This window comes from Saccoglossus kowalevskii, chromosome 1 (assembly GCF_978046115.1).
Source record: "Saccoglossus kowalevskii chromosome 1, keSacKowa6.1, whole genome shotgun sequence".
In the NCBI taxonomy this organism is placed as follows: Eukaryota; Metazoa; Hemichordata; class Enteropneusta; family Harrimaniidae; genus Saccoglossus; species Saccoglossus kowalevskii.
The window spans coordinates 29,396,952-29,405,419 of record NC_140641.1 but is presented as its reverse complement, the minus strand read 5'-3'; positions in this window follow the sequence as shown (position 1 = coordinate 29,405,419).

The window sequence follows — 8,468 nt, the reverse complement described above, 5'->3', positions numbered from 1 at the left end:
AAGAGTCATGTGTATACATGTGGTGAACCAGCGAGCATGGCTATTTAAATCCCCTGGAACCAGAGTATTATTGAAACATCAATATGCACAGGAAATATAATTACCATGCACCAGGGACCGGGTCATCAAAATGGATCGCTTGACAGCTTGCTGTCATTATAACCCTGAATGGAATAGTGAACTTAAACCGTCATCAGAGGGAGTTATTAGGTCAAGCCCATTTTTTTGCTCAAATGCTCGCTGATTAAAATAAACAGTGATATATTCTAGTGCTGCCTATAAATATGCTGACTTAATAACCATTTACTGAGGAGAATCTCTTCCTATTGCTTATGATGAATATGTTACTCATGCCCTTCGCTTTCTGATGTTTTCCCCAACAGCCTCAAGTATTGAAAACATCTCTGCGGACAGGCAGATGGGCACTCTAATCGTGTCTCTTGCTTAGAGCCATGTTTGTTGTCTTGTGTGGGAGTAGTGGTATGTGGCATAGAGGTCACAGCACCGAGTATATAGGGCTTTCTCTACATATCAATGAGTAGCGAGTCTTATGAAGATTTTCTATAGGTTTTCTAACAAGTTTTAATTGGTATGTACCTACAAATTTCAGCATTATACCAGGTTATATTAAGTTGAATATATTGATTTCGTGCAATTACACAAAACAAGCTATGGTGCTACTGGTCATAATTCCTCAATTGCAAACTTCAAAGCAACTGGCCTGAAAGTGTGTTGTTGAGAAAAAGTAAAGCACTGTTGTACTGTATAAACAATGATTTGTTGGTGGGGGAATTATGTTGACCTAATTGACCTTGAAGTTCAAACTAAAAAAGTTATTGCCAATGTCATTTTTATTATAACCTGATGCATAGTGTATGTGTGAAGCTTTAACATGATTGGCCCAAGCCTGTTAAAATATGACATTTTGGATTCTATGCTAAAACAAAATCATGTGCATTTGTCTGATATAATGAAAAGTAAAAATATGTGATACAATTGTAATCTTAAAACGGCTGCCATTTGGTCATTTTAAGTTAAACAATAAAAAATGGATGTGCCCGATTAATGTATGTATCTGTGGAGTTTGAACTTAATTGGTTCAAGCATGTGTGCGATGGATATGCATGAATGGAAGCACGCACACATACACGCATATAGCCACGAAAAGGTCAATCCATGTATCCCCGCTTTTAGACTTCGTCCGAATGAGGACTTACAAAAGTAGTCGGTGTATAAGTAGCTATCCTCGTGGGACATCAGAACGCGCCCCTGCTGTAATTGAATGATTAAACAGCTGTAATATTATGTTGAACTAAACAAGCAATTTACTGAAATTAGTTCAATGATGTAAACTGACAATTACGCCGAAAATTACGCCAATCATGCAGCTCATATATTTCCTAATTAAGATGCATAAATAATGTATTATATTATGTATTATATTATCTGTAGACCAAACTTGATAGTGTATCGAGTTATCTGCGAAACACTTACTGTAAATATTTACAATATCACATTGTATTAGCCTAACCTTGGGAAATTAGCCAGTATTTTATAACATAAATAGAAAATTAGTGATATCCTAAAACAACTGTATATGGTATCAGAAATATACAAGTAATATAAATTGTTATATAATATATATAGTACAAAATTAATGTAAATGAATGAAATAGCTCACTTATAGATGCATTTGTTTTCAGTGCTTCCTTTAGGATGTGATATAAAATACTGTGAGGTCACTAAATAATCTTATTATTTGTGTGTACCAGTAGAAATGGGAGTGTGCAACATATTTAAATACAGAACACACGTATGAATACAAAACAATATTAAGCATGCTTCTATACCAACCTATATATCATCTTAAATTGTAGATACAGATGGACATGGTATTGCATATGTTTTACCAGTTACTACTTTAAGAAGACTTTATGTAATGAAAGTTTACATAAGTACCCATAAAATATATATTATAGTTTGACACACAAGCGTTGATTTAATAAATAACTGTACCTTGATGGGCCTAAGTGCACAGAATATTTCTAAAGCAGGTAATAACATTTTTACTGATGTATTAAGACAAGAAATGAGGAAACAGGGAATTGAAATTACCTTAGTAATGCCCTATAGATTTGTTACTTGTGAGTATTAGTCAAAAGAATGATATTGTTGTCATCTGCGGAATTTTACAAAATGTTATTTTCTACAATTATCTTGTATTAGTACAAGTTAAATAAACTGTCAACACCCTTATGAATATACTATGAGGTTATTACGAGGATACAATAACGTATGCTAGAAGATAGTACAGTGGGAGTATCGACCGACGTGCAGCGAAGGTCAATGCGACAGCGTACTGTTAGAGTGCATACTTTACGATATCCCCCTAATATAGACCCTTATTATTATGATCTTTTCCTCCCAATAATCATTAGGATGCGGAAACCCAAACCTGTAAGAACAAAATCGGCGAACTTCTTCGTGTGGTGTCCGGTCAAACTCTGGGGCAGCTATGTTTGTTTTAATTATTAGAGGTCTCTTACGTGCGTAAGCATTTCATGTTTTGGAATTCGTATTTCCTAATATGGTAGGATGAAAATACCCCGTGAAATACCGCAAACTTATGGCACATTGTAACTTGTGGCGTTTCAGTGACAGATGTATAATAATGACATCCATCCTGATTTGCTCGTTTGTTTTGTGATGATACAATAATACTTCCCCACATGGCCATACCTGATGACCTCCCAATGCTTAATCAGTTTCAATCATTCAATTACAACAAGATGAACTATGTAGAATATAAAACTACGACTAATTATAGATATCCTATTATGTATTATATTGTTTGCAGACCAAATTTCATAGTGTATCGAGTTATCTGTGAAACACTTACTGTAAATATTTAAAATATCACATTTTATTGGCCTAACTTTGGGAAATAAGCCAGTATTTTATAACATAAATAAAAAATCAGTGATATCCTAAAACAACAGTATATGGTATCAGAAATATACCAGTATTATAACTCAGACTGTGGCGTGATGGTTATATAATAGATATTGAACAAAATCAATTATTATACGATGTAAATAAATCAAATAGCTCATTTACAGATGAATTTGTTTCCAGTGTTTCCTTTAGGATGTGATATGGAATACTGTGACGTCACTAAATAATCTCTTTATGTTTGGGTACCAATAGAAATGGGAGTGTGCAACATATTTAAATACAGAACACACGTATGAATGCAAAACAATATTAAGCATGCTCATATACCAACCTATATATCATCTCAAAGTATAGATACAGATGGACATGGTACTGCATATGTTTTACCAGTTACTACTCTAAGAAGACTTTACTTAATGGAAGTTTACAAAAGTATCCATAAAATATATATTAAATGTACTTTTTAATATATTACTGCAGTTTGACACACAAGCGTTGCTTTAATTAATAACTGTACCTTGATGGGCCTAAATGCATATAATATTTCTAAAGCAGGGGTTGACATTTTTACTGATGTGTTAAGACAAGAAATGAATAAACGGGGAATTAAAATTACCTTGGTAAAGCCCTATGAATTTTGTACTTGTGAGTATTAGTCAAAAGAATGATATTGTTGTCATCTGCTGAATTTTACAAAATGTTATTTTCTGCAATTATGTTGTATAAGTACAAGTTTAATAAACTGTCAACACCTTTATGAATATACTATGAGGTTATTACGAGGATACCATAAAGTATACTAGAAGATAGTACAGTGGGAGCATCGACCGCCGCACAACGAAGGTCGATGCAACAGCGTACTGTCCGAGTGCATACTTTAAGATATCCCTCTAATAATCTTATTATTATAATCTTTTCCTCCCAATAATAAATCATTGGAATGCTGAAACCCAAAACAGTTTAGAACAGAATTAGCGAACTTCTTTGTGTGGAGTCCGGTCAAACCTTGGTGGCAGCCATGTTTGTTTTTATTATTAGAGGACGCTTACGCGCGTAATCATTTCATTTTTTTGAATTCGCATTTCCTAATATGGTAGGATGAAAATACCCTGTGAAATACAGCAAACTTACGGCACGTCGTAACTTATGGAGTTTCGATGACAGATGTATAATAATGACATACCGGTATATCCCGATTTGCTCGTTTGTTTTGTGATGATACAATAATACTTCTATACAGAGCCATATCTGATGACCTCCCAATGCTTAATCAGTTTCAATCGTTCAATTACAACAGGATGAACTATGTAAAATATAAAGCTATAACTAATTATACTTGATAACTCAATATCATTTGAATTTTAGTAAATCTTAAACATCATTGTTGATTCAAGAATTCTGCTGTGTTGGTGTAATGTTTATGAAAGTGCGAAAATGCGTGACTCTTCAAAATTGTACTTGATTACAGCATGGACCTCCATGATTACAGCAATTATATCAAGAGACAAAATGGATTGTGTGTACCATAGTATGATGGACAACCTCACTCCAGAGCTGTTACAGTTGTATGGTACAAGTTATTTTGAAACGCACAAAAAGGAGATAGTTGAGCATGAAGGAAGAACATTACATTGTTCTGAATCATTGACGGAAGATTTTCAGTTTCTCTGTCGTTGTGTTCGTGATGCACTCCTCTCACGATGGCTTCAAGCAAGGTGTTCAGGATCCAGGATTATTATGCCTTCGTCCGACCACTTCCGATTGCCATATTGGATTTGTTTCTGTCGAATATTTTACCAGACTGGGCCAAAATTAATTCTGATGTTTTACAGTCAAGTTAGTTCAAATATGCAGTAATTATTGAACAAATATTCTGTGTTTATAGTTATTCAGAAAATTGTTGTAAAGCATGTCACAATTTTGAATGTTGAACTTAGTTTATTTATTACAAATATTTTTACTTTGAAGAAACCTTTCGTGCTGGTATATTCAATCTCAAATGTCAAAATAAAATACAATTAATATAACATATTTGCATTTTTTGAGAAGTTTCTTGACAGAGTCGTTTTGAAACAATAACCCATTTTAAGGTGGCACTGTACTATGATTAATAGGAATTTTAAACAATAAATTACGCTACTAACGTACACGTTAATTTTGTCATGTTATGAGCCATATGAAAGCTTATTTTGCCAGATTTTCAAAAGTATGATACATAGTTTTTATCACAATGCTTCCTAAACGTTTCACACTTTTGAATTGACCTATAATTAACGCCAATGCCAGAGCGGAACAATAGTTCCTGAAAATTTCAAAGGAAATGATAAAATAGTCTGGTAGCTAAATAGTTTTGAAGGACCTGGTTGCGGTCGAAATTGAAGTTGAGATAATTGCAGTTTTGTTTAAATTTACGCGAAAGAACGAATATCGTTTGGACAAGCCAAAACACCACGAAAAGATCAAGTTTCACAAAACGCATAGTTGGCGAAACTGTCTTCGTGGGCCAAGTTTCTGATGCACCGCTATGTTTATAAAGTCAACAGTGGGCGGTGCTTGTAAGCACTTGTATGCAAATTACCGATCAGCTGATTGTTTATAAATCCCGCCTGGCCAGGTGCCCGGGGTAAAATCCGACTCGCAAATGTCATAATACACATAGCAAAACTATTGAAACCTTTCCCACAAGGGAATAGTTGATACAACTGATTAAGTTCAGACCAAAAATTGGCTAAATTCTTGAAATAGTGAAATTTTATAACATAATTTTCATTTCTTACTACTAAATATCACTCTAAACTATACATTTGGAGGAAGGGTGTTGATTTTGTGATGTTCTGCTTCCATTGAGTTTTCTCTAGAATAGTGGTTGATCATTGTGTCCTTCAAATAAATTTCTCTGCAATTCATTAATGAGTTCACTAAATCGATCGTTTCCAACTGCATTTTTACATTTCAATCTCTTAGCATTACACTTTTCCTCAAGTTGTATACTTTTTCTTTTTAATCTCTTTGCATTATTCTCCTTCGGCAACTGTTCTATATATTTTCTACTTGACCTTGTTGCATTTCTCTCTTCCAATTGTTCTTCATAATCTCTTCACATTACACTCTATCAAGTTGTATATTACCCCTCATTAATATCGTTGCATTCTTCTTTAATTGTTCTATATTTTCCTTACTTAATTTCTTTGAATATCTTTCTTTCTCCAGTTGTGAGATTTTTCTTCTTGAATCTGATTGTCGATAACATTGGTTTTTACGTCGGTTTCATATATTGTTTTGTATATTCCCTCTTACGATCAACATCAGCTTTCACAGCTCAATTTGCCTGTGTAATTCTTTACCTAACATATATTGAAGAGATGAACTAACAGCCTTATTTTGAACCCGATCTTTCACATCAGTAGATAAATCTTGCCAATTAAGTAGGTGACGTGGTTCTTGACTGTAATTGGTGGATTCATAAACATTACTATTTATTTCTATCAACTGATAAAATAACATGTAAGCTTGATCATTTTGAAACTTTTTCGCTGTCGATAAGTGTTACGCTATCATTGAATTTATACCAGTTATTATCGGACGCTTTAATACAGGCATGGTAATGTAATGGATTAGACTGATGTATTTATGTAACCATGCTGCACTATTAAAACTGTTGTTACCAAAATACATCTGGATTATAAATGATTCTCATAACAAGTGAAGTTTTATTTTATTTTTGCATTAATGGGTTTTGATTTGTTAAGAATGTAGCTTGCAAATGCCGGAGTATGTATAATAACATTTTGATAACATGTACTGGTAAGTCCAAGGTTTTGTTGTCTGACTGTTTTGTTCATTAAAATTATCAACTCCATGGGTAACATCTAATTATACATGATTACCTGACTGAGGAAATATTTCACTATTTACCTCAAGGTTTTATTGTTTACTGTACTGTTGAGATTGTGACTCGCATGCTCTTATTTCGTGCATTCATTTTATTTAGTTCACGTTTTAATCTAAAACTCTATCTTAAGTCAAGGTATTCTAAATAATGATAATATTGGAATGACACTTATATAATTGTGCAAAGTTAACTTAATAGTCTGAATATTAGCAAATACTGCTCAGTTAACTACTACTATATATGCCAACTTATAGTATAATTATCTTACTGATTGTACAGTAATATAATAATAATATCTTAAGAAAACTTTTTGCACTGAAGAATACTGAATATGCTTTATAGCAACTTATAGTATAGGATATACAGTATTAACTTTACAAAACTTATTGCACTTAGTTCATAACTCACTGAACAATGAGGACTAGTACCCAATACAACTGCTTACATTATAATACTATCTTATGTTTAACCATTCCCTCTCGACTGTTTTAACAAACTAACTAACTAAAATAAACAAATGCGTTTTTACTGATGACAGTACCAAGCTCAAGCAATTGTTGACAAGCGAGCTTGAATATAAACCTTGACCAGATCTAATTACCATACAATGACTTCTCGCAAAGATAAAATGTTAACTAAAGTATAAATATTAGGCATTTTCTAATAATGACCTCCAGATGGCCCTGATTATAATAGGATGGACAAACATACTCAAGTCACACAATGGAAATGAAATGACACGCATAATTGTACCACAGTCCCTCTATCCCCGGTCTGGAAATGACTAGCGTTATTTTGTCTCGAATCGCGTTGCGGGTTAACAAACAGTTCACATCCGGGCCGAGGGAGTCAGAAAGATTACAATACCGTCAGAATATTAATTAAAATCGGCAAATATGACTTCACTTTGACTTCAAATTCGGGCAACTACAATGTAAACAAAACATGTTAACAAAATTAGCACTATGAAATTTGGAGTTTATGAAACCCTGATGCGCATTATAACCAGTCTACCAACTCATAAACATCCAGTTCCTGCCATGCAACGATTAATATCGGGAATGTTGTTTATCTTCTAGTTTTAATAGGGAAAAAACTTCGTATGCCAACATGCTGACATCGCTAAACAAATCTGGTCAAAATGGCATCGTTCATGTTAACTTGGTCGATCGAAAATCCTGTGATATTTCTGATTCTTTGGGGTTCATAACAGTTCAAGTCAACTATACAACAACTAATGACTTTATTCGATGCAAAAGTATAAAACAATGCTTTAATTTTTGTATATAAATGATGTTTTTAGCACTAAGTAGCATACATTGTCATTTCAAAACGTCGCCATTTGCATTTTCGATCGAAAAAGCATGCATAATAATCGCCCAAATTATCATAAATAAAATGTGGTGTGATACATAACAAACCAGCCCACCAATTTTTAATATGTTTCGACCATAAAATGTCAAAATCGAAGACTAATAATGGTAGGGTAAATAAAATAGAGACCATTTTAATCACCACAAAAATCAAACGCTAACAATTTCTGGATAAAGGTATGAAAATTGTTTGCGAAAATATGACCTTATACAGATATCCTGATGTAAAAAATTCGTAATAAACAACC